Raw genomic sequence first — 27,803 nt, forward strand, 5'->3', positions numbered from 1 at the left:
CATGTACATAAAAACATCAGTGTTTTATTGATGTTCTTCCTCCGAGTAGATTGAGCAGCCGTGCAGTCACCACCATACGAGGGTCTGTTGGTTCCTGCCCCTGGGTCTGTTTTTATTGGCCTTCCAAATAGCTATCCGAACCCTTCTGACAGGATATTTATGGAGACCTGTGCAGGACATATTTTAGAACAACACATCAACTGAGAGACAAAGAGCGATGGAGAGAGAAAGATATAGGACGGCATATATACAAAATACTGTCACAAATGAGGCTGCAAAAACAACTCAGTTAAAGCTGCACTAATCAATAGTTTTATATTAACAATGGATCAAGTGTGTAATGTGAAACCATTGTGACGGCAGCGCATGCAGATGCGGTGGCCAGTAGCTCCCATGAACTTTGCAAAATTTTGGTTTTAATTTGTTATTTTTTACTGAGGCGTTTATGGCCCATGACAGAAATACACTGATCAACATCGGAAATGGAAGCTTGGGAACTGGATTAAGTGCAGCGGACCTTGAGACAATCACTGCCCACAACATCTTCCGACCACCCAGCCAGAACAGCCAGAACAAATGCCAAGATAACCCACCTTGGACCTAAGGCTATTCCACTACCCAGCCCACTCCCAGCTGATGTCTGGTTCAGGACAACTAGAATTGCCATCTCGCAGTTGTATGCCTCATTCAACCAGTCAAGTTGCAGTTTACATCCATGTCTGCCCAAAATGTTATCACTTTGTCACTTTATCTTATTAGACGTTTGTTTGAAATTGTCCTAATTAGCATTTGAATTCTTCAGTTATGGCAAAAAACGTGTTTTGTGAGGTCACCGTGACCTTTGACCACCAAATTTGAATCAGGTCATCCCTGAGTCCAAGTGGACGCTTGTGCCAAAGTTGAAAAAAAAATGTGCTCAAGGCGTTTCTTGAGATATTGCATTCATGAGAATTGGATGGATGTGAAGTCCCAGTGACCTTGACCTATGACCTTTGACCACCAGAATCCAATCAGGTCATCCTTGAGCCTAAGTGGATGTTTGTGCAAAATTTGCAGAAATTCCCTCCAGACTGAAATATCGCATTCACGAGAATGGGCCATATGTACTTACATACGGACAGACAGACAACCTGAAAACATAATGGCCACACCGGTCCGGAGGTCCTGTAATACAAGGGCAGGCAAACTCTGTGTTTACATCAATTATGCTTAGTGCTCAAACATAGTCGAAGTTGATGGACAATGTTCACCAGATGTTGAATTCTCAATATTAAGATGCCGACCATCTGCCTAGAGAATCAGCTTTTTTGTTGATGTTGTTTGCTCCTTCAAAAAATGCACTACAGGATTTGTATGAGGTCATCAGCAGTGAAATGACAAAATAACTGGATGGTATTTTTATTGTAACTGGGGATTTTAATCAAACCGACCTCAGATCTATTTTACCTCAATCCCACCAAGTTTGTCCACCGGGGAAACAATACTCTGGACCATGTTTACACGAATATGCCTGGAAGCTACAAAGCCCTCTCCCGTCCCCACTTAGGACAATCAGATCACATTTCCCTGCTTCTCCTGCCAACTTACTCCGAAGTGTGGACAGACGAGGCTACAGCAGCGCTACAGGACTGTTTTGACTGCACAGACTGGCACATCTTCAGAGATGCCGCCATCCAGGAGACACCACATCAAACTTGAGGATCAACGGTGACATCACACATCAGCAAATGTGTCGGTGATGTGCTGATCACAAAGACAATAAAATAATTCCCCAATCAGAGCGAGACTGAAAGCCGGCATCAAGGAGGCAAAGCGGAGGAGAGACTGGAGAGAGACCTCAACACCAACAACACCAAAGACGTGGCTTCCCCATCATGTGAGGCCATGTTGCCGGATGAGCTTAACTCCTTTTCATGCTCGTTCATCTCCGCAACAAAGAATCAGCTGTCAAAGTCTGTCCTCGCCTCCAGAGGACCGGCCACTGTCAGTTTCCACAGCAGATGTGAGAGTGAATATGAGTAAAGCTGCTGGACCTGATAACATCCCTGGACCCTCACCAGTTTGCATACAGAGCCAACAGATCCACATGCCATCTCCACTGCCCTCCACTCAGCCCTCACACATCTTGAAAACAACAACACCTACATCAGAATGTTGTTTGTTGAAACTGAGCACTCTGGTGGTGGTTGATGTGATTGGTGGTGTGACGACCCCTCCCCACCACTAGGTGTGTGTTGGCTCGCTGGTCTCTTTTGTTTCTTGCAGGCTCTGGTTGAGGCGGGGACATGAGGACATGATGGGTTGATGAGCTACACCTGGGCCCGGTGTAGCGCTGACTATAAAACCCTCTTCGCCATTCAGAACGCGCTCTCTCTCCATGCACGCACATCATTCCATTCCTGTGGACATCGCGGCGCGGCATTCCTCTTTTTCTATATGCTCTCACACACACGCATCCATGCACTCCTACACCACTGATTACTGATAATGATCTAAACATTTATTGATGAATTTAGTGTTTTGTAAATAAACTGATACTTTTTGCATTTACCTCGTCTCCACTCCCATTTTTGTTGCAACCTAAGAGTTGGGGGCTCGTCTATTTTGGTGGACCTAGTTTCTCAGGTAGTAAGAGGTCTGTTGGGCGGAGTTAGTGAGAAGGACCGTTTGTAGTGTGACGTCGACACACAGCTGTTGCCAATTTCAGGAGCGTTTTTTGTCAATGAGCGCTCAGCTAAATGTTTGGGAGTAGCATTGACGAGGGTAAGTGCTGTTTGTGTTCATTTCAGTGAAGCCGCTGGTTGTTTCTTAGTGTCGCCAGGTTTGATGTGCTGGTGATGTTTGGCAGTGAGTTCAGCAGTCAGGTCCAGCTACTGTAAGTTACCGGTGTTTCTGTCCCTGTTAGGCTTCAGTGCGGACTCCCTTTGGAGTTCGTAGGGGGGTGTTAGTGTGGTGTGAACGCGGTTAGAGCTGCTGTCAGCTCGGGAGCACGGCCGAGGCTGCGGGGGGAGTCGCCGGTTGCCGGTTGCTTCGCCGGGCTTTGCGGTAGATAGTGCATAAATACCCACCGCAACTAGCACCTGAAGACTAGGGGGGAGTTTACCTAGTTCTCTGTCAGGCAGTTAGAGGGACGGTGCACGGTGACGTCATGGCTGTGCGGGCTGTGTGAGCTCAGCGTGCCAGGTATGTTTTTGTCGCGTCAGTAGAGGATTGTGCGTGTAGGTAAGTGAGTTATGGCGAGTGTAGAGGAGTTTTTGAGAGCGCCATCGGAGGAGCTGCTGGAGAGCTGCTCACGTGAACAGCTAATCCGTATTGCCGAACATTTTAATTTAGATGTTGGTGATAAGAGGATGAAGGAAAACATTAAAGGTATTGTTAAAGCAAATCTCAGTGATAGGGGTATTTTCAGAGGTAAAATGTATACTGTTGGTCCTGAGGTGGACAGTGTTGATGTGTCTGGCTGCAGAGATACAGGTCTGACTTTTGAGCAGAGGAGAGAGCTGTTGCTACTGCAGACAGAGATGGAGAAGCTGGCAGTGGAGAAACTGAGGAGAGAGGCAGAACTTAAAAGGCTGGAGATGGAGCACAGGTTGAGTTTACCTGCTGGAGGTGCTAGCCGTGCCTCTGACTTATCTGGTAGATCGACTTCGTCATTTGATGTTGCCAGTAATCTGCGGTTAGTTCCTCAGTTTAGTGAGCGAGACCCAGACACTTTTTTCTCACTGTTTGAGCGTGTAGCTGAGAGCAGAGAGTGGTCTGATGCTGATCGTACATTATTATTACAGTGTGTTTTAATAGGTAAGGCTCAGGAGGCCTACTCTGCTCTGACAGTGGCAGAAAGTAAAATCTATTTAACTGTTAAATCTGCTGTATTAAAGGCCTATGAGTTAGTCCCCAGAGGCGTATCGCCAGAAGTTCAGGACCTGGGAGAAGTCTGGTAAACAGAGTCATGTGGAGTTTGCCAGAGATCTGGTCACTTTTTTCAGTCGTTGGTGCAATGCCGTAAAGGTAGACACTTATAATGCTTTATGTGATCTGGTTGTTTTAGAACAATTTAAAAATTCCATCCCCAGCCACATCGCTGTTTACATCGGTGAGCATAAGGTGAAGACTGCTGCTGAGGCCGCCACCCTGGCTGATGACTATGTGCTGACGCACAGAGGTGACCGCAACTTCAGGGTCCCAGACGGAGGTGGTATGTATCGTGCCTCGGGTAGACGAGAGGAGAAACCTCATCCACGCCTTGGTAGGTTGGAACACTGTACACGAGGTCAGATGCATTTTGACTCTTCAAGAGTATGTAACTTTTGCAGGGGTAGAGGGCACTGGAAAGCTGACTGTCCCAGAGCTAATGCTGGAAGAGGGTATAGCGGGGGTCGGTTGAACTCTGGTGCTTGTGCTGTATCTGTGGAACCTGTCCCTGTTGTCTCTCCCTTTCGACAGGTTAACATTGGAGAGCCATGCAGGTTGGAGGAACCTGACTTCTCTGCCTTTGTGTCTGACGGCTGTGTGTCACTGGTGGGAGGTAACAGTGTGCCGGTAAAAATCTTGAGAGATACCGCAGCATATGACTCGTACATTTTGAGCTCTGTTCTGCCATTTTGTGATGATTCTGACACTGGGGACTTTGTCCTGATGCGGGGTATGGGTTTGAACGTTGTGCCTGTTCCTTTGCATTCTGTTGAAATTAACTGTGGTTTGGTGCAGGGTAAGGTCGCCATGGGAGTCCGTCCTGCACTGCCGATCGAAGGTGTGGACATCATTCTTGGTAACGGCCTGGCTGGCAGCCGGGTGTGGGCCGAGCGTCCACCACCTCCTATAGTGTCATATTCACCCACTGTGACTGGTAACCCAGATGAGAACGCTCTGTGTTTCCCAGAAGTGTTTACCGCTTGCGCTGTGACACGGGCTATGAGCCGTGCACAGGGGGAACCTGAGCAGGGTGAAGAGGAGTTGAGTGAGGGGGATCTTGTTGTTGTTCCTGACTCATTGTTGTCTGTATCTCGCAGTGACCTAGTGGCGGAGCAGAGAGCTGATCCCTCCCTGAGTCAGCTGTTTGAGGCTGTTCTCTCCACTGAGGATGGAAACAGCGCCGCCAGTGGTTATCTGTTGCAAGGAGAGCTTTTGGTGAGAAAATGGCTGTCGCATGGGGAAGACTTTGTCGGTAAGCCAGTGTTTCAGATTGTGGTTCCTGTAAAGTTTCGTGACGAGGTCCTTCAAACATCACATAACCAGTCAGGACATCTGGGCGTCCGTAAGACGTATAATTACATTTTACGGTATTTTTTTTGGCCTCGTTTAAAGAGAGATGTGTCTCGTTATATTAAATCATGTCACACGTGCCAAATGACAGGTAAACCCAATCAGAGCATTAAACCTGCTCCACTGTGCCCCATCCCAGCGACTGCACAGGCATTTGAATATTTGATCATTGATTGTGTCGGTCCTTTACCTCGTTCCAAAGCAGGCTGTAACTACTTGCTTACTGTGATGTGTCAGAGCACGAGGTATCCAGCCGCATATCCACTGCGTTCTATCACCACGAAGTCGGTAGTGAAAGCACTGACACAATTTATCTCTATCTTCGGAATCCCGAAAGTGATACAGAGTGATCAGGGTTCAAATTTCTCATCCAACCGTTTTGCACAAGTGTGGAAACAGTTGAAGGTCCAACATAACCAATCTTCCGCATATCACGCACAGAGTCAGGGAGCACTTGAGAGGTTCCACCAGACTCTGAAGTCTCTTTTGCGTAGTTATTGTGTTGAGCTGAATCAGGACTGGGAGGAAGGGCTGCCATGGCTTCTGTTGGCTGCTAGAGAAGTTGTGCAGGAAAGCACCGGTTTTAGCCCTAACGAACTTGTTTTTGGCCATACAGTGCGTGGGCCGCTCACGCTGCTGCATGACACTGTCACGCCATCAGAACCGCCTAGTAATCTGATAGAGTATGTAAATGGGTTCCGGCATCGTTTGTACTCCGCTGGGGAGATGGCTAAAGAGAAGTTGTCGTCTGCCCAGGAAAAAATGAAGCGTTTGTATGATCGGAAAACCGAGCAGCGCGGGTTTAGTCCTGGAGATCAGGTCCTTGCTTTGTTTCCAATAGTTAAGTCGCCATTTCAAGCTAAATTTACTGGCCCTTTTACTGTACTGCGGCAGGTGTCTGACCAAAATTATATCCTTTCCACGCCGAAGCGTAGGAAAGCAACTCAACTCTGCCATGTCAACATGTTGAAACCGTACTATGCTCGCGAGTCTAGACCTCTCTCAGCAGCGGCGGCTGTTGGGAGTCAGTTCCCTGCAGGGGAGGATGATGGGGTTACCGCACCAGATGAAAGCTTGTTGCGTGGGCGACTGAAGAACGCTGAAACGTTGCGTAATCTTGATTCTTTGTTTGTTCATTTGTCTGCGGAAAGAAGTGCTGAGTTGTCTGCTCTTATTCACAGCTATCCATGCTTGTTTGGTGATACACCAAGCCAAACTCATCTGGTCGAGCATGACATAGATGTAGGCGACGCACAGCCCATCCGTCAGCGTTTTTACCGTGTGTCTGAAGAGAAGCGCAAGGTAATGGACACAGAAATTAAATACATGCTCGAAAATGGCATCGCAGAACCCTCATATTCGAGCTGGGCGTCACCTTGTTTGCTTGTTGAAAAGTCTGACAAAAGTCCTAGGTTTTGTACAGATTATCGAAAAGTAAATACAGTTACCAAACCTGATGCCTATCCACTGCCTCGGATCGAAGATCTCGCAGTGACCTAGTGGTAATGTTGTGGCCGATGCCTTATCTAGAGCTCCTAGCTCTTAAATATGTGTCTGACTGAAATGTTAACCCCTCTGGTCTGCTATGTACCTGTTCTGTCACCTTAAATGCTTCTTCAGGCGCCGGAGTTGCTGAGTGGGCGGGATGGGGATTGGTTGGCTGCTGGGGAATAAACTACAAATGGTCAGTAAGGATTTTGATATAGTTGTAAGTGTAAGTAAAGTGTTACAACTAAAGTTTAGATATTATATTACAAATGAAGAACATCAATCGTAGGTAAAGTAAATTGTTTTGTTGTTGATTTAGTGAATAGCGGTTGCGGTGTTCTTATTGGAACTCCTTTTTTGATGGGGGGGTGTGTGACGACCCCTCCCCACCACTAGGTGTGTGTTGGCTCGCTGGTCTCTTTTGTTTCTTGCAGGCTCTGGTTGAGGCGGGGACATGAGGACATGATGGGTTGATGAGCTACACCTGGGCCCGGTGTAGCGCTGACTATAAAACCCTCTTCGCCATTCAGAACGCGCTCTCTCTCCATGCACGCACATCATTCCATTCCTGTGGACATCGCGGCGCGGCATTCCTTTTTCTATATGCTCTCACACACACGCATCCATGCACTCCTACACCACTGATTACTGATAATGATCTAAACATTTATTGATGAATTTAGTGTTTTGTAAATAAACTGATACTTTTTGCATTTACCTCGTCTCCACTCCCATTTTTGTTGCAACCTAAGAGCCGGGTTGTAACAGTGGTCACACCTTCTCCACTCTACTGTTGAACACCAGAGCCTCCCAGGACCCTGTGCTCAGACCCCCTCTTGTACACCCCCGACTGGGAGAGAACTCTGTTGTGAAGTTTGGGAACGGCACCACCATCATCGGCCAGATTGGAAGATCTTGCAGACTGGTTCTCAGGGAACAACCTACTGCCCAATATTAGCAAAACCAAGGAGCTGATCATTGATATTAGAAAAAAAGAGCCGAAGACACACACCCCTGTCTACATCAAGGGGGAGCAAGTTTTAGGTACCTGGAAGTCGGCATCACAGAGAACCTGACATGGTCATCTCACATCTCCAACATGGTTATGATCAGAAGCTCAGAAACGTTCAGAAACAGCGGTATTTCTTACGGAAACGTAAAAAAGCGAAATTCCGAGAAGCGATTGAAAGTATCCTGCTCGGAAACATTACAAATTGGCATGGTTTGTGCATGGCCCAGGACAGGAGAGCTCCACAGCAGGTGATTAAAACCGCCCATAACATCATTGGTATCCATTTACCGAGCATCAGTGATATCGATGAGGTGAGGTGCCTGCGCAGAGTTCAAAGGATATTAAAAGACACTTACCCACCCAAACAACATCCTGCTCACCCTGCTGCTGTCTGGCAAGCGATAAAGAAGTGTCCGCTGTCCTACCACCAGACTACAGAGCAGCTTCTTTCCTCCGGCTGTAAGACTCATAAACTCATCCTTCGTAGTCCACCATAAAAAAAGTGTTTGGTTTGTATTTTTTTATGTAGCAAGAAGTATCCATGTAGTTTTTGTTTTCTGGCAGAAAAGTTCAGAAATATCCAATTAGAAGCGCTCGGAGCAGCTGCACAGAGAAGTCGGAGCACTCTGAAAAAAAGATACTGGGCGCATCACTTTTTCTGGTCGCATACAGAGCGTTTCAGCTCATTGTTTTGATTTTCTGGCTAGCAGCCTTGTTTCCACCTACATCAGACAGGTGTTTCCAGTGAAAAACCTCTGATAAACCTGTTGTTCACTACCTTTCCAGCAACAAACAATAGAAAGACAAATTTAGCAAATACAAAAGATGCATGTTTTGGACTATGTTTTAATATCACATCTATTGAAAATGGAAGTTCCTCTGTGTCCTCAATTCAACTTCCGACCTCAAGAACTGTTCACCTTTAAGCTGAGGATTTTTATATCTGCTACTTTGCTGTTAATGTGTCATAATTACATAAATGCATTGTGCACCCTCACCCATCCATAACAGATACAGCTGGCCTCTCCCCACCTGGAACAGCTTTCCACCGGGGGTTTCTCAACACACATTGGTCTCATTTTTCCAGTTTCGGATTTGTTCACTTGGAGAAGAGAACCCTCAGTCCTCCTCCATCAATAAATAGTTGCTTTTAGTGTCTGCCTTGTAAACAGTGAATAGCAGCTCCCCAGCTACTAAAGCACTGCTTCAAGGACACCGAGCATAACTACACTGCAGCTCAAGCACATACACACAGGCGCATATAGACTTGCATGCAGGTACACACACACAAGTGTTTAAAGGCATTCATACATAAACCTCTTTTGCATGCTCAGACATCTAACCACTCACACACACCTCCACACTGCCCACACACTCTTAAAATAATCCCCACCTAAATACGATCATACAAGATGAATAGATGGGCTAATCACGTTAATCGCATTATATTTCGTGAAGTAAATAATTAACGTTTCGTAGACAACTCTTTTCCAGATCGGATGAGAAATTATGAAAACGATAAGGGAGTTCTGCAGAGGTGTGTGTTGCACGCTTGTTTGCGTGTTTCTGTGCACACATGCACTTGCGTGTCTGTGTGCGTGTACTGCTGCGGTATTATGTGTGAACCTTCCAGTGTGTTAGTGTGTGTTTGTTTATGAATGTGGACTCCCGATAATAGGAGGCTGTTATCCTTGTTAGAACAACTAAATGAAAGAGGTGAAAACAAACAGGCAATATGCTAATCAGTAGTAACACCCAGTAGCTGCGGCAAACCAGCTGCTGGCAGAACAAACATGTTATCTGGGTTAATCACAGTATCGCTAGTAAGTGGACAATTTCATCTCATATAAAGGGAAAATCCACGTTATTAAGACTATTATGCATGCAATTATTCTGCTTTACATCACTTTAATCTAGTGTGTGTGTGTAAACAAGTGTTTCCCAAGACTACAATTTCAGCCTAATGTCATTAGGTATGCTGTTACATTCGATTTTTGTCCACACTCAAACATAAATCAGGGTTATTTCTGAAGATATGGATGCAGAATTCAATTCACAGCTGCAAAACACAGCAACATGCATAACAAATCTAACTATAACAAACAGGATAGATTTGCATATGGGCAGTATGTAACTTTAAACAAGGAAGTTGGTAGTTAATTGTTTTGTTTTCCCCCTCAAGATATCCCACAAAATCATATTGCTTATTGGTAGACAAGATCGTAATTTAAACAAAGAAAGAACAGCATAAGTTTGAGTACACTTCACATGCCTTTGGCAGGCAATTTTAAGATGAAATTCAAGTAGCAGGCACAGTGTTGCTCCTCGGGGTTGATTTGTTCGGATTCAATAATGGGGCACAAATAGTTTCTTCAGGGGATGGCACAGCTATTACATAACTAACCTAATTAAAGGGATGTCATTCTCCTTCACACACTTCCCCTTTTCTGTATTTAGCTCAGCCACCTTTACTTTTTATCCTTTACATAGCTTGAAACTCTATAATGAAAAGTTCTATCTTTGAATTTGATGCCCTGGATAAGGCGAACATGCCGGGTGGATGAAATAGTTTCTTCAGGGGATGGCACAGCTATTACATAACTAACCTAATTAAAGGGATGTCATTCTCCTTCACACACTTCCCCTTTTCTGTATTTAGCTCAGCCACCTTTACTTTTTATCCTTTACATAGCTTGAAACTCTATAATGAAAAGTTCTATCTTTGAATTTGATGCCCTGGATAAGGCGAACATGCCGGGTGGATGATCCCAGGTCAATTTCATAATTCCCCGAGTTATTATAAAGGTTAGACAAAGCCTCCTTCCAGTGCTTGTTAGTTGCTTGCCGTCTTTATTCTTCAGTGCTAACATGGGAGAGTGAAATAATAAAGGTATGCGCTCCCGTGCTGGAGCCCTCATGCTTATGTATCTGTTTTTGAATTGCCATATAATGAGCATTTAAGTATCTTTGAGCGATGCTAATGTGTGCTCATGTTTATCTTGCAGGGATTACTGTATTTCTCTCTTTTCTCTTAGCAACAACAATGTTTTCTTTGCAGCCCCGTCACCTTTTAATACATTGAGCGTGACGCGGGGGTGAAACATGCAAATGTGGAACCTTAGACACAACGATGTATGAATAGCCTGATGACAAGTGGAGAGTTAGTTGAGGCTGACAACCCCTTGTAGCAGAGGAATATGTAACACCCGCTCATAATTTGAAGGAGGGCTTTTTGAAGCTTCCCTGACCTCAGACATACATTATTTAGATATGAGCATAAACAAACAAGTTCATTGAAATGTGCAGTAGCTCTCTATAAATCTTGAAATATAAGACACATAAGACCTCATCCCACGGTTTTAACCCGATCCCGACAGACTTTAATGTATTTCAGAGGGTGTAGCATTTTTGATTGGTAAAAAATGGTTAAATTTTGCACCAAATCTGGGGATGGCCATCATATACTTTGATGATAATGTTCTATGCCCTAAAACACTTTTACAATTTATCTTAATTAATTAATTAATTATTTAATTTCTCATGTTTATTTCTGATTTATGAATAGAACAATTTGACACACAGTGCTGAGCTCCATCTCAAATTAAAAACCTCAGGTTTCCAGCTTTCAGGTGATGTACACCACTTCTATGTGTCATATACTGCTGACCTGCTATCTCCCCATAAAGACCCCCTGTATCCCCCTAAAAAAGACAAAACACGTCTATTGTGGGTCTCAGAGGGTTAATAAAACCCTGCCTTCAGGAGATGAAAGGCCTTCTAAGCTTGAACGAGTCATGCCGATGTCAAATTTAGTCCAACAGGTGAAATAGTTGGCACACAAAAGACTTTATCATTAAAATGGACTGTAACATAAAGGCTACTGCTTTGATTAGATCTCATTTGGAGTCTTTTTACCACCAGCTGGGTCCACAATAGTCTTACATCACATAATGGAATAATACTGCTGTTACAAATTACAAGTTATTTCCCATTTCCAAAGATAACTTTCGCTTTGCATGGTATAATCCTGTTTTGATTTGCTCAGTAATATATTACCGCTATGCCCAGCCTGTGTGAGGCCCTCTGGAGGGAGCACTAAATCAAATCTCTACTAACAAGACAGAGGGTATTCGGGGACACATCAACTTCTTATACCAAACCAATTTAGTGAAGAGAAAATGAAAGTAATGAATGATCCCTTGGTGGCCGGAGCCTTTCCTTCCAACCCTAGACTCTTATGCTCTCTCAGGACACTGATTGCATCTCCAGAGATCTGTCATTAGGGTTCGCTGAGACAAAGTTTAAGCCAAAATGCAATATTAGCCTAAACCAAATTAAATGTATCGAGGGTCTTAAATTGGATTACTGCAACTGTGCAAGAGGAATTGGAAATCATTATCAAGCTTCACTTCATTTTGTATTTTCTCTTTTGTATTGTCGTTTTGTGATGGGGCTTTTTCATTATTATAGACCATAAGGCCAGTCTTTTGTAACATTTGATTTAAAAGCTAATTGTCCTCCGTTACAATGCACTCTGGAACTGTGGTCTATTTAGTTTCCATTATTTTTTGTATAACGGTCACTGGGCATTGGAGGTTTTTGTCAAAGGTAGTTTTACACTTGTTGCCCTGAGAAATTCTCCTTCTCTGTCACACCTGAATATCTACAATTAGTCCAGGGAGCTGAGCCAGCAAACTCCCACTTGCTAGATTGCTATACTCGTACTATTAGAATACAGCCATCATTGCACACTGACATTTACTGACCGCCAACACTTCAACTTTTACTGTGGCGCACTCACCTTGACAGACTTCTGAATGACTGGGTCTGCTTTCATCTCGCAAACCTGTGTTCTGTTTCTCTTTTGCCTTTTACCTTCATGTAGTTTAACTCTACAAAGAGAAGGGACAGCAGGTGGATATATACAACCCCATATCACGCCAAAGCGTGTAAGACCCACCTATCCACCAGAGGATAGCGTGTTAGTGTCACATTTTGCTTCATCTAGGCATGAATTTTAGACATGTGTATGAAGGTGCAGTACGAGCAGGGGGCAACAAAACCACTCACTTAGGTTTAAGTAACAACATCACTTAGTTAGGTTTAGGAAAAATGTCATGGTTGGGCTAAAAATAAGAATGTAAACTAAGTAAAATATATACGGAAACAACATAACATAAGTACTAAAAGCAAGTCACAAACGTCACTAACGTAACTTACAAAACAAAGCACCGGTCTCCTCGTTGAAAGTCCTGTGTTTGTTGGACCCATCCACCTCCCCTACCGGCCGTATACACTACTACAAGAATAAACATATATTCCCATCTATTAAAAACAACATAATATGAGTACAGTGCATTATTTTCTTAAAAAAAAAGAAGTAATTTATGCAACAATATTCTATTTCCAGATACAGACTACTGTATGTGGAAACATGTATGATTTCTGAATCATGTGAAAAGTGGCTTTAAGTATATTCTGCTGTATACTGTAGAAATGTGATAGAGTTCACATTGCAAATATTGTTTTGTATAATATATGTATTGAACATTTGTTAGATTTCATATCTGTAAAATCCATTGCGTAACGGGCGCTATAACCCAAATGCTGTCTGACCTCCCTGAGCCTTCTAAGCAAAACGATGGTGGCTCAGTGCTTAACCCCGTTGCCACGGCTGCTAGCCTTTTAGCCATGCAGCAAAAAAAAGGCTGTTGCCGTTAAGCTATGCTAGCCGTTAGCTGTTGACAATAAGTGCTAAAGCCGCTGGTCTTTTGAATACCCTACACTGTAGCAGGCTTTTGTTGTTACTTGAGCTTGGGGCTAGGTGTTAGCTGTTTAACATGCAGGCTGGTGGCATTAAGGGGCACGGCTGCCGGCGCTATTATTAATATAGAGCATAAGGCTGGTGATGCAGAGTGCTAAAGCTGCTAGCTGTGATGCCCAGGGAAATCCCTGCTGCTGACCTTTCACTGACAGGATTAAACCTGACACAGACACACACACATGGTAATGAGCGCTGGGAGGGAGAAGGGAAGGAGGAAAGGAGGAAGATAGAGAGGAGAACGGTGAAGGGAAACGCAAGAGAGAGAGAGTGATAGGGGAATTAGGGAAATAAAGGAGGTGGACTTTGGGGAAAGAAAGAAAGAAGAGCAGCTACAGAACATGTGGTTGCTGTAGGGGGAAAAGGAGAGAGGGGGAACGGGAAGAGCCGGTATGGCAGCACTGTATATAAGATTAACAAAAGAAGATGTCAGCATAGAGGACCAGAAGAGGGATGGATAAAAATAATGATGCGAGGAGATGAGAGAAAAAGGTCAAAGGCCAAGTGACCCACGAGGACAGGTGTGCAGATCTACAGGTGAATGTAGAAAGCGGAAGAGACAAGACATGCAATGATAAAAAAAAACACAAACAGAAAAGTAGCAAGTGGAAAAATAACGGGTCGAGAGAGGAGCGGGACTCAGGGTGGAGAGGAAGATCTGTATAGATAGAAGAGAAGAAGCGAGGAAGAGGAGTGAGGGTGAGAGGAGGAGAGGATAAGAGACAGCGAGCAGAGCACACAGCAATTCCCTCACAACAGTGTTGGTGAGGCTGTAATTTAACGCTCCGTCAGGTCGCAATCAGAGCTTGTGTGCGCATGCATGTGTGTGTTATATGTGTATGTGTGTGTGTGTGTGTGTGTGTGAGCAAGCTGGGGGGGGGGCAGTTAGACACACACCAGAGTCGGAGGGAGGATGTCTCATGTGGTGAGTTACTAAGATGACCCAAACGCAGAGTACAAGCAGGACAGGAAGATTTTTAAATAAAAGCGAGCTTTAATTCAGCTGACAAACTCCAGAACTAACAAAACAAGGAGGGGAACAAAGTACAAATGAAAACACACCAAAAACAAACTGAGAACAAAAACAAAAAACTACAAACCAGAGGGTGCGAGAGTCACGGGCAGGAGGAACACTAGGAACACGGAGGAACACTAGGAACACGGAGGACAAGGGACTGGGAAGACAAGTACGAACCAACAAGGACAGAGGGGAAACACACAGGCTTAAATAACAGACAAATTACACACAGGTGAAACAAATCAGGGCGGGGCAGACAATCAACCACAAGGCGGGAAAACAGACAAAGGAAGGAAGTAAACCCAGACAAGACACAGGAGGAGTGAATCACCAAAATAAAACAGGAAACACCAGAAATACATACAAATAAACCCCATCCAAAACCACAACAGTTCACCACAACAAGCTGGCACAGCCAGAACACAACATAGCCCCCCCCTCAAGGGACGGATCCCAGACGTTCCACAACCAGAACCGGGTGGGCGGAGGGGGACCCGGAGGAGGGACTCCAGGAACCCTGGGCACCGACCCTCTCAGGCGGACGGCCTGAGGGCAAAACCGGGACAGAGCCTGAGAACTCGGGCGGACGGCCCGGGGACAGAACCGGGACAGAGTCTGGGAACTCGGGCGGACGGCCCGGAGGCAGGGCAGAGTCCGAACCGAGAAACTCCGGCAAATGACCCGGGGGCAAGGCAGAGCCAGAGCCGGGAAACTCGGGCGGACGGCCCGGGGGCAAGGCAGAGCCAGAGCCGGGGAACCCGGGGTCCCGGAACCGCGGCCCAGCAGTCACAGGAACAAGGCTTTTGGGCTGAAACCCAGGCGAAACAGGAGGTGACGGTTGCGACCCAACCGGCGAACCAGACGGAACAGCAGGTGGCGGTTGCGGACCAACCGGCGAATCAGCCGGTGGTGGTTGCGGACCAACCGGCGAATCAGACGGTGGAGGTTGCGGCCCAACCGGAACAGCAGGTGACGGTTGCGACCCAACCGGAACAGCAGGTGGAGGTTGCGACCCAACCGGAACAGCAGGTGACGGTTGCGACCCAACCGGAACAGCAGGTGACGGTTGCGACCCAACCGGAACAGCAGGTGACGGTTGCGACCCAACCGGAACAGCAGGTGGAGGTTGCGGCCCAACCGGAACAGCAGGTGGAGGTTGCGACCCAACCGGAACAGCAGGTGGAGGTTGCGACCCAACCGGAACAGCAGGTGGCGGTTGCGGCCCAACCGGAACAGCAGGTGGCGGTTGCGACCCAACCGGAACAGCAGATGGCGATTGCGGCCCAACCGGTAAAGCAGGTGGCGGTTGCGACCCAACCGGAACAGCAGGTGGAGGTTGCGACCCAACCGGAACAGCAGGTGACGGTTGCGACCCAACCGGAACAGCAGGTGGAGGTTGCGGCCCAACCGGAACAGCAGGTGGAGGTTGCGACCCAACCGGAACAGCAGGTGGAGGTTGCGACCCAACCGGAACAGCAGGTGGCGGTTGCGGCCCAACCGGAACAGCAGGTGGAGGTTGCGACCCAACCGGAAAAGCAAGTGGAGGTTGCGGCCCAACCGGAACAGCAGGTGGCGGTTGCGACCCAACCGGAACAGCAGATGGCGGTTGCGGCCCAACCGGAACAGCAGATGGCGATTGCGGCCCAACCGGTAAAGCAGGTGGCGGTTGCGACCCAACTGGAACAGCAGGTGGAGGTTGCGACCCAACCGGAGCAGCAGGTGGCGGTTGCGGCCCAACCGAAACGGAGGTCGACCCGACCCCCGACAGGAGACGTGGAACGGAGGTCGACCTGACCCCCGACAGGAGACGTGGAGCGGAGGTCAGCCGGATCCCCGACAGGACACTTGGAACTGGAGTCGACCGGATCGCCGACAGAAGACGTAGAGCGGAGGTCGACCGGACCGCCGACAGGACACATGGAACAGAAGTCGACCGGACCGCCGATAGGACACGTGGAACAGGAGTCGACCGGACCGCCGACAGGACACGTTGAACAGGAGTCGACCGGACCGCCGACAGGACACGTGGAACCGGAGTCGACCGGACCGCCGACAGGACACGTGGAACAGGAGTCGACCGGACCGCCGACAGGACACGTGGAACAGGAGTCGACCGGATCGCCGACAGGACACGTGGAGCAGAGGTCTGTCGGACCTCCGACAGGACGCTTGGAGCAGGGGTCGGCCTGACCTCCGACAGGAAACTTGGAGCAGGGGTCGACCGGACCTCCGACAAGACGCTTGGAGCAGAGGTCTGTCGGACCTCCGACAGGATGCTTGGAGCAGGGGTCGGCCTGACCTCCGACAGGAAACTTGGAGCAGGGGTCGACCGGACCTCCGACAGGACGCGTGGAGCAGAGGTCGACCTGACCTCCGACAGGACGCTTGAAGCAGGGGTCGGCCTGACCTCCGACAGGAAACTTGGAGCAGAGGTCGGCCGGACCTCCGACACAGGAGTAGGCTTGGTTTTGGATGGAACACTGAGCAGCTTAGGAGAACGCCGCCTCCGAGACCCACGCTTCCTTCTAGGGGCTCCAACCCCTAGCAGGTCCAAGCTAGTGTCCTGTATATCAGCATGGCGAGCAGCAGACTGTAAACTTAGTGGACCTCCCAGGGCAAGGCGGGTTCCCAAGAACCGATCCGGGGCTGATGCTAGCCTAAAGCTAGCTGACTGCTGGGGCATGGGCCGGAAGCTCAGGAAGCCAACAGGCCGGGGCTGAGGCTGATGCTCGGACCGAATCCGGATGCCCAAATGGGCATAAAAGCTCTCTGCTGGGGTCATTATTTACGGGGTTGGTTCGTTCTCTCATGTGGTGAGTTACTAAGATGACCCAAACGCAGAGTACAAGCAGGACAGGAAGATTTTTAAATAAAAGCGAGCTTTAATTCAGCTGACAAACTCCAGAACTAACAAAACAAGGAGGGGAACAAAGTACAAATGAAAACACACCAAAAACAAACTGAGAACAAAAACAAAAAACTACAAACCAGAGGGTGCGAGAGTCACGGGCAGGAGGAACACTAGGAACACTAGGAACACTAGGAACACGGAGGAACACTAGGAACACGGAGGACAAGGGACTGGGAAGACAAGTACGAACCAACAAGGACAGAGGGGAAACACACAGGCTTAAATAACAGACAAATTACACACAGGTGAAACAAATCAGGGCGGGGCAGACAATCAACCACAAGGCGGGAAAACAGACAAAGGAAGGAAGTAAACCCAGACAAGACACAGGAGGAGTGAATCACCAAAATAAAACAGGAAACACCGGAAATACATACAAATAAACCCCATCCAAAACCACAACAGTTCACCACAACAAGCTGGCACAGCCAGAACACAACAGGATGGGATGGGGGAACACAAACAAATGAATAGATGAGCAGATGGAAGGGACTGGCAGGGCAGATCCCCGGGCTTTGTCAAGATTTTGTTTTCTCCCCTTCTCTGTTTGGAGACGTGTCGCTTTGGGACGGGAGACGGAGTCAGGTGAAAGAGTTAGAGGAGTAAAAGAAGAGGTGCAAGGAGAGGAGAGGAGAGGAGAGGCAAGACGGAGAAACCGAAAATGTTAACAGCCATACATCAGACCGGCGCAAATACTACTTTTACTCTACTTTGCAAAAAGACAAGGCCGCGCCCCATTTTGGGGAAAAGAAAATCAAAGATCCCATAGACTTCAATGCAATTTTGACATGTGTTTGGATTGTAATTTTGACAAGTGCGTATGCATTTATGTCTTGTTACACAACGTTTGTTTTATACACATGTCTAATAATTATTTTGTGACCTTGCCTGAACCTGCATACCACCTTAATAAATTATGGTTGATCGCTGCCATGCCCCTCCAGTCGTCCTCCCGTCCAACACAGTGGCCGGATTTTGCTTATCCAGACATCTATACATATTTGATTGAATCATGTTAGGCTAAGCATTGGCTGTAAATAACCAGCCTGTTAATAGGCAACTGTTAGATCCACAGGCTTAGATTTAATTGGAGACGACAGTCTAATGTTGCTATAACGTTAATGTATGATTGTATTGCTGCAGCAGCCTCCCACACACAAGCCAACATTAGCTAGCCATGCTAGTCACTGTCACCAGCATCACTTAGTGATTTACCACACTGACAGCGCTTCAACGATCTCCCGCCAGCCAGCTGCCACCTCATTATTTGTAGTGAAATGAGGAGGTATTGTATAGATAACTCTTCATTTCAACTTCACCAATCAGCCGCTCCTGGTCCATTTCGGTGATTTCAAGGTGATAAATAGCAACAGCTGGGTGTCTGACAAAAGCTCAGTTAAAAAACGGTGTACCACGTTGCACTGCGTTGCTCACGGCCAGGATATACCAATAAAAAAAGACATGGTTCTTAAGCAGTGTTGTTAATGACTTTGTGGAGCACAAGACCTGCAGGATAAACTTCTAAGGGGTGGTTTATTTTTGTTATTATGGATTGGGATCAAGGATTTAAATCTGTAGCACTTTAATTGATCACATATGTTGGAAAATGGAATGTGCACCTACTGAAATCTGTGTCTGTGCTAACATTTGGCCGCTGAGTCCAGGGCAGGCTGGTAAATTAGTGTTGATAAATATGGCACTCTCCGTGGTGCTGATCTAAGGCTGGTTTGCAGTATGGGAGTTGCATGATGAGACTCTCCATGGTGGCATAGCAATTGTCTACTTTGCAATTGTCCGGAGTGCTTGGGGCCGAAAAAAAGAAATTTGCACTTGGGCCAATCACAATTATGTTACACTGCTGATCATATGTGCCTCAAATTTCAGTGTGAAAGCCTTGGTCAACCCGCTACACACAACAGCTTTTCAGCATTTTCCATTTTCTCTCCTGTGACAGTGACTTTGTTTCCCCCAAGAGGGAGCGCAGCCTCGGTGCTGGTCTTCCTTTGAGCCATAAAGCCTCTCTATTTTATCTTTATTAGGACATGGCAGGTGAACAAATCGGAGATGAGTGTTTTGGGATTTGTTGTCGGTGTAACCAACTACACAGCTACTCTTCTTCATAGTGTTATTACTAATACCGGTTTGTTTAAAGTAAAGTTTGGAGACATGTTTCAACTTCTTCTGTTCTTCTGAGGGACATGGGATTGTTTTCCCCCAAAAGGAGGCGTGGTCGTGCCAGCCTATTCTGGATGACATATTGCCAGTCTGATGTATAGAGGCATGCAGAAGTAGTGAATGGAGAAGTAGGGGAAATATATAAGGAGTTAAGGAGAGGAGTGAAGGAAGAGTGAAGACTGGAGAGGAAATTCAAGAGGATCAAAGCAAAGATGGGAGAGGGAAGTGGAGAGGAGGTGATGAGAGGAGGAGGAGGGCATTGGGAGAGGAGAGGGGAGGGGAGTCAAGGAGAAAGAGGGTTAAGGGAGGTGAGGATTGGAGAAAATAGAGGATGAGATGGGACAGTAATGGAGAAGAGAAGAAAGAGAAAAGAGGAAATTTCAGAGGAGAGGAGAGGAGAGGGAGAGACGATGGGATTAGAGGAGGGCTGGAAAGAGAAGAGGGAAGAGAGCCATGAGGGAGGGGAAAGGGGACAAAAATGAGTTTCTTTTTCATCCAGAGTAGAATAATCCTCAAAAACTGCAGAGATAAAGGGAGTTCAAAGGACTAGTTAGAATTGAAAAAAGGGAAAGGAAGCCTTTCCTTGCATCTGAGCTCAGAACACTGAGGAAGAGCAAAGTGTCCATTTCTCACATCTGAATGTGGTGTTAGATGTCTGTTAGCTTACAGATAGCAACCACAACCAGAAGAAAGGAAGCGATGTGATCAAGCTTGTTAATTAATGAATAACCAATTGATTTCCACACATAATTACTTGTATTACAGTTTGTCTCTCTCACTTTGGCTCAAACCTTCAATGAGCTTTTATTTGTTTCAAAACAATAAACTCAAATCTCCGAACAATTAGTTTGTTGTTCACAGCAGATTTGAATTTCTCATTCATTCAAGCAAAATGCACAGTCGGTACATTTGTCAACAATTTGCACAAATAACCACATGCAGGTCTTGCTGATGAAAACTGATGAGTTGAATCTCAGTGAAATTGTCTTCCTCTTCACAACTTCTAAACAGTCTTCCATCATTTGAGCCGTCACATGCAAAATTATCTATTCAGTTATCAAACAGACATACATCTATATTACATAAACATTTATGACATGGTGTTAAGTACTGTGAGGAGGTACAATTAGTTGTTTTTTACTGAGCTACCGCAGGCTTTTTCATTGTTGTGGGTCATTTTGTGGCAATTTTCTGTTCACTATATATGACTTTACATGAAAGCTCAAAGATGAATTTTCTGTTTACAGTACATGTAACACATTGCTGTACGAATATATTTTACGGTTACTGTATACATACACATTTGCATATAATTTTTTTGTGTATATAGTATTGTACAGTACTACAGTTGAAATCAGAATCTAAAAAGCTCAATGCGATAAACAATCCCATTCTGCTATACAAACTTGAGATTGTTGTATAGTACAATAAATAGCCGTGTTTCCATTCACATATTTTTATGCGCATTTTGAAGTATTGCATGATAAAACTTCCTCAGTTGTGAAAAACAGTTTTTACGCTTGCTTGAGGTGGTTTTTGCCTTTGTCAAACAACAGTTGATGCCACTAAATGGGATATGGAAAAGCCTATGCCGAATAAATTCTGACATCTAAAACATTTACTGTAACTCACATGACTGATCAGTTGTTTCTGCTCTCGGCATCTTCTCGGATATTCCCATAATTTCCTCCTCATGGCTCTGTTGGCCAATCACAGGTCATTTCAGAGAGAGCGTTCCTATTGGCTGTGCTCGGGCTGCTGGGCGGTGCTTGGTATTTCCTCAACTTATCTCAACATGGGTCACAAACTTTCTCATTTTACAGCGAAACAGTACACTACAAGATGATTCTGGAAACATTTGAGGCGAGAAATAGACATTACTGTAACAGAATATTAATTCATATTTGATCAGCACTGCCTAGTTTGACCGTTTGATCAGAGTTTGCGAGTGATTGACAGCTGCTCAGAGACGGCAAGGCTCCAGCTCGGCTCTGATTGGTTGTTTTACTCCTGTCTGTAAGATCTTGCAGATGCCATTAGGAGCACCGGAGGACACAGAAGGCACATTTTTTTCAGATTACCTTTCTCATGCATTACTGTCAATATATAGTGACCATTTTATAAAAATAACTTTTTTAAATCATATTTGCTCCAATTCTACCTACTGCAGCTTTAAGTGTTCACATAGCTGCAGGCATCATGTTTGACAAAGAGGCAGTAGAAATGAAATTATGTGTTTAGGTGGAGGATAACGGGGTATCTTGCCAATTCGACAAACAGGTAGGTAGGTAGGTAGGTAGTTCGGTAGGTAGGTAGATTGATAGAACAGAACACCTATAACACAAATCCATTCACTGTATGAACTTAACTCTTCATTTGTAAAACATCTTTGAGTTTTGAATGACATTCGACACATCAACCACACTAACGCTGCACTAAGACAGAGAGACACAACAAACACGCACACACGCGCACACACACTCATACACACATACACACGCATTCTAATCTAAATGATTTATTTATATCCACATCATGACCAGAATTGGGAAACACATTAATATTAGAGATGCAGTCAGAAGTCTAACCCTGCAGTTACAAATGTGTTCACAAAAACAAAAAACAGAAAGGCTGGCTGCCAATAAAAGCAGACTTTTAAATGTTTTTTTACCAGCTTTTTAAATTTGTTTACCAATAAGTGGATGCATAATTAGGATGATAAATCTGTAAATGATTGTAGACAGTTAACATCTGGCCAGCTGCTTGACAGATGGAAGCACAGGCAGAGAGACGGACAGACTTCTTAGTATTGAATCCATTTTTTGGGCTTGTTTCAGTAAAGGCTGAAGGCTGTTCGCTGCCCTGTAAACACCATGCTTAATTCCACACCACATTTAGGCAAAGACATAAAACTGCCAAGCGCACATATTGATTGCTTGGAAATGTCACATAAAGCGATATTATGCATAAGGGAAGCAAACACTTTGTGCTGCGGGGTTCGTCCTAAATTGCTTTTAGTTTGAAGAAAACACTTAGGACCTCATTCCGTCCAATTTGCTTGATACACTCTACAGCATAAAAACTACATCAAAGTAGAGCAAATTCAACTATTTGTCTGCGATAATGTTTATTAAAGATCATTTGAGCAAATATTTTGCCATTTCGTCATGATACTATATTTTCTCTCTCTCTCGCTCTCTTTCTCTCTCTCTCTCTCTCTCTCTTCCTCTAATCTCCTTTGACAACATTAATTGAAATATTGTGTGTCGGATATGCCCGTGTGTGTCTCTCAAACTGTTTCCTTGCCAGCTCTGGGGGTGTTCTGCTATTATTTTCAGCCTAGGGGCACACTTTGTCGTGTTGGTGAAGTTATCATTGTTGTATCAATAAATTAAGAACCTGAGCACACTGGATTTCCCACGGTGCATATCATGCACATACACAGACACATTTGTAGAAATGCAGGCGCCAGACTAAAACGGCAATTGATCAAATCTTCAAAAACAACAACATTGCATGTGCACAGCATGTGTTAATATTTGCATGTGAAAATATGAATATGCACATATAGCACCATAAATGAATGGTGAAAAGGGTCTTTGTGCTCCTAAAGCTTCAGGGTCTGACTGGAACAGTTACATGTGGTTTTATTGTGTCAAGGAGAGGCTTCAAGACAAGATGTGTCATTTCATACATAATAAACAGATTTGACACTGAATGACACATGCAGATTTCTGCCTTGAGCATTAAACAGTGTCTCAGAAAGAGAGGGAGAGTATGGGATAGAGATACAGTAAAGAGAGCAAGATGAGATAGACACTTCCACAGTCATTTCATCTATTACAATTTCCTCTCCCACGGGAACAGGTGCTATATTACCATCAGGTTTGCTGACTTCTCTCCCCCTCTTTCTCATTACCATTTACAGAGGAAATTGATTGATCTCTGCCAACATGCAATAGCAGATAATTTATCATATATGTATATATAGTGTATGATGTACAATATGTGAAGTCTGCTAAATATCCTGTACACAAAGGAAAGAATAAGCTTTTTGTACATGCACTCACTCAGATAGGTACTGTAACATGCTGCCACACACACACACATGCGCTCAAATGGCCACAACAATAACAAATGTATACAAGAGCCCCACAGTGAATTAATCATCATGGCATATAGCTGTGGTGTACACAGACTGCCCCGTCCCAGCTTCGAAAACACAGTGACTAATCACACACTGGCTTTTCACATAGCTCATTTTTCATGCTAAAGAGAGACTCAGCAGTGTGATACTGAAGTCCAAATAAACAGCACGTTCAGAGAACAGAGAACACACTGAGATATCCTCCAACCAAACAACAACAGTGATGATGTGATTTATTCTTTGGGATTTTACAGTCAGATTATTATAATTGAGGTCTGCTGGATGTTTTTTTTATGCTTCTTTCTCATTTGTTTTGAGCTGTTTCTTTATGGATTGTCCTCAAGATGAGAGTTGACACTTTCACTATCACTATAGGGTCGACATCACAGATATGTGATGTGTAGTCAGTTGAGATGAAATGGTATGAACATTTCATATCATGATTAAAAATGGTAATACTAACCGCCGCAATTTTTTTGTATACATCATCTGAATGCTGAGAACCTGAAGATTAATTTGAGACGAAGCTCAGCACTGTGTGTGAAGTTGTTCTAGTCATTAATAAGAAATAGAAATTAATTCATAAATAAATTAGTTGATTAATTAAAATGAATAGTAAAAAGTGTATCAGGGCTTAGAACATTATAATACAAGTATATGATGGCAATTCCCATGCTCTATTATGTCTCGTAAATTGTTGCAACAATTTTTGGGTTGATGCCATTTGATACACCGATTTGGTGCTAAATTTAACAATTTTTTACCGCAAGAGAAGTGAGAAAATTAACAATAATTCCTCCAAAAAACCACATTAAGACAGCAAGACCTTGAGGAACACCACGGAAAAAGCCATGCTGTGATTTGGTTTCAAAAACCTTTGACATTTGGAGATTTCTGCAAGAATTGCATTTTTCTGCTATTAAATGGCGAGCATTTCTGTTCTGGAAACTGCTCATAAACCCCCCTTATTATCAATCTACCTAAGAGCCATCCATCCTCTGGATGCCCTAGGTCTGTAGTTTATGGCTGTAAAGTTTCATGAGGCTGTGATTATCCTAGAGGTCACAGCAGGTCATTTTAGTGAGGTCACATTTCAAGGAATGGTCTCACTACAATGAAATGGCTTCTATGGGGACTAACATCATCACACATGAATACAATTGGGCTCATTGAATCCACATGAGTCTCAGCTTTACAGTGATACCCAATGTATGTATTTCCAAGACTGTTTAGGGACCCCAGTATGCAGAAATATTGAAATACACCATTTTAGTATAGGCGAAAATAGCACACTTGTACTGTATGCAAAATGCAAGTGGGCATGTCTGTAAAGGGGAGACTCGTGGGTACCCATAGAACCCATTTTCATTCACATGTCTTGAGGTCAGAGGTCAAGGGACCCCTTTGAAATCGCCATGCCAGTGTTTCCTCGTCAAAATGTACCAAAACTTCATAGCGTTATTTAGCGTTCTTCCCAACAAGCTAGCATGATATGCTTGGTACCAATGGATTCCTTAGTTTTCTAGTTTCACATAATATCAGTATCATCATCGTTTGGTTAAAGGTAGTGTTGTATTCCCTGTTAAAGCAGCTCTGTATCCTGAGACAGCTCCTCCCTCCACCCACTCCTCGGTGCAGAAAGAGGTATTTGAAATGTCAGTGGGAAGACGAGGTCAGTCAGAGAGGGAGTGCTGTTTCAGGTACAGCAGCTCTAACCCGGCCAACTCCACTGGAGCACATGAGTAATGAGAGTATCCAGAGGAGGCAGGAGAGAGGAATCATGGAGAGGAAAGAAGAGGAGAGGAGAGGGTTTGTTTATTGCTGTAAAAACTTAGAAACACAGTAAAGTGGAACAGGGGCCAGAACTCTACAGGACTCTGGCCCATCTTCCTACCCTGCCCTCCAGGTTCTACTGTAAGATACTGCTGATATGCCAGTACCACGGCTACCACCGCCACCACTCTGCCCCGCTGAGGCTGGGGGGGGGGCTCTGTGTGGGCTCCTCAGACAGACAGGGCAGAGAGTGCAGACCCCCAGGGGGGCTGAAGAAAAATGTCTGACTCACTGCACAAACACACACACACAAAAAAGACACTAGAGGAAAAAGTAGAGTGGCAGGAGAAGATAACGATCACAGCAGGCGACGGTAGTCGTGGTAGACGGTATTAATCAATAAAAGGATGCATTAGTGGAGTGCAAACCTGCACGACAAAATAATAGTCCCAAGTCAACTGTTAATCACCTGTTAATAGAAGCCTATAAAAGTGCCAAGACGAATTAGTCAAAACGGACATCCGTTAAGCAGGGATGTGTCTTTTTGAGTAGGAATTACTGTACGACCAAGCCAGAGCCTTAGGGAATACACAAATCAATAACAAAGAGTCGGCTTGAAAAGCTAAGTACTGCGAGTGTTCCACTAAAACTAAAAATACAAGCTGACAAAGTGGAATATCCTGTATATAAATAAGCAGCAGAGTAGTAATACATTGCATAACAAAGACATCATGAATAGTGATTCACTAATACAATAGTTATCAGAGCAGCTGTGCGAATGGAGCTCACCTGTTGATGGAAGTGCTGGCCTCTGTCAATGAAAAATGGATCAGCTGTTGACAACAACTTCCAAAACTATTTCCAGAGGAAAACAACATCTCTGCACGCATTCAAATATAATCCGAGTATCTGGATGCAAAGCCATATTTCGTAGACCAATAATGAACTGTGCAACCCGGTTTGTGTTGACTCTGTACCCTCTAGTGCACCCCTCTGTTTTCAGTGCAAGCAATGTGACGGAAAGCCATGGAAATTACAGAACAGAGCAGGCACACACAGGACCAAATCTGCTTTGCCCCCGGAAAATTACTTCTTTACCGGCCCAAGGTCACCGAGCTTGATCTGCACAGTGGACAAAATCTTTCAAATCTTTCAATCAAAAGATTGGCTAGTGGTGTGAAAAGACCGCTTGGCTGCGTGTCTAGAGATTTGAGGTCTCACCTATTTATTACAGCGAGCAACGTGCGCGGTTCACAGCAGCAACAGACAGTGAAAATGTTCTTTTGACAGTATATTGACATCATACCAGCAACATTACTGCAGTTTCAATGTCCATATCTGTAGAATATGTCACAGACAAAAAAAAGTACACTTCCTGTCTTCATTTTAAAGTAAAAGCCTTAAAAGCGTAAAAAGTGAAAGTGTTTTTTTTTGTGGAAAGAATCAATTCATCCGTTAACACAATGCTTTTATTCCGAAATATTTGCAAGAAAGGGTTGTGAAAAAGCAATTACTTACAGGTCTCCATAAATTAATAGAGTACTGACCTTTAATTTTGTAAACACAGTAGTCATAGTAGAAACCCCAGGTCTGCTATAATTATGACATACTAATAAGTTAAAAGAACATCAGGTGAAGGGCAGTATTTTTCTTATGTGCTCTCTGTCTGTAAACAAAAATTACGTGATTTCTTCTCGGGTAGAACTCTTCACTTTTCGGACCGCTCATTAATGATGGATGGCAAGAAAATCATCGTGGAGGTAGAGAAACACACAGAGCTGTATAATCTTAACCCTATTCTGTCTTGAATAAATATGAATCACATTTATAATGAAGTTATGAAAGGCAAATTTTATGTAGAAAGGAAGGGCTGGCAGCAGCAGCAGAAACGCTGCTGGTGTGGACACCACAGATGTGAGAGACGCTGCAGTTCAGCGAGGCAGCCGTCACGTGCTGCTCATGTGGCCTCTGTGGCCTGGCCGTTAGATACAGTGTGATGCTTCAGGCCTGAGAAAAAGGGGATGACATTCAAACTGAGAATTCACATTAACATTGTTGGTTTGGCCCCGGAATCGCCAGAAGCAATAAAATGGCCCATGTCACCTTTGCTGTCATTCCATTATAGTTCGAATTGAGGTTAAGTGTCCCGTTGAAGGTGACACCGCAGAGCAGTGAAATGTGTCTCATAGTCACCAT

This window comes from Sebastes fasciatus, chromosome 7 (genome assembly GCF_043250625.1).
Source record: "Sebastes fasciatus isolate fSebFas1 chromosome 7, fSebFas1.pri, whole genome shotgun sequence".
Lineage (NCBI taxonomy): Eukaryota > Metazoa > Chordata > Actinopteri > Perciformes > Sebastidae > Sebastes > Sebastes fasciatus.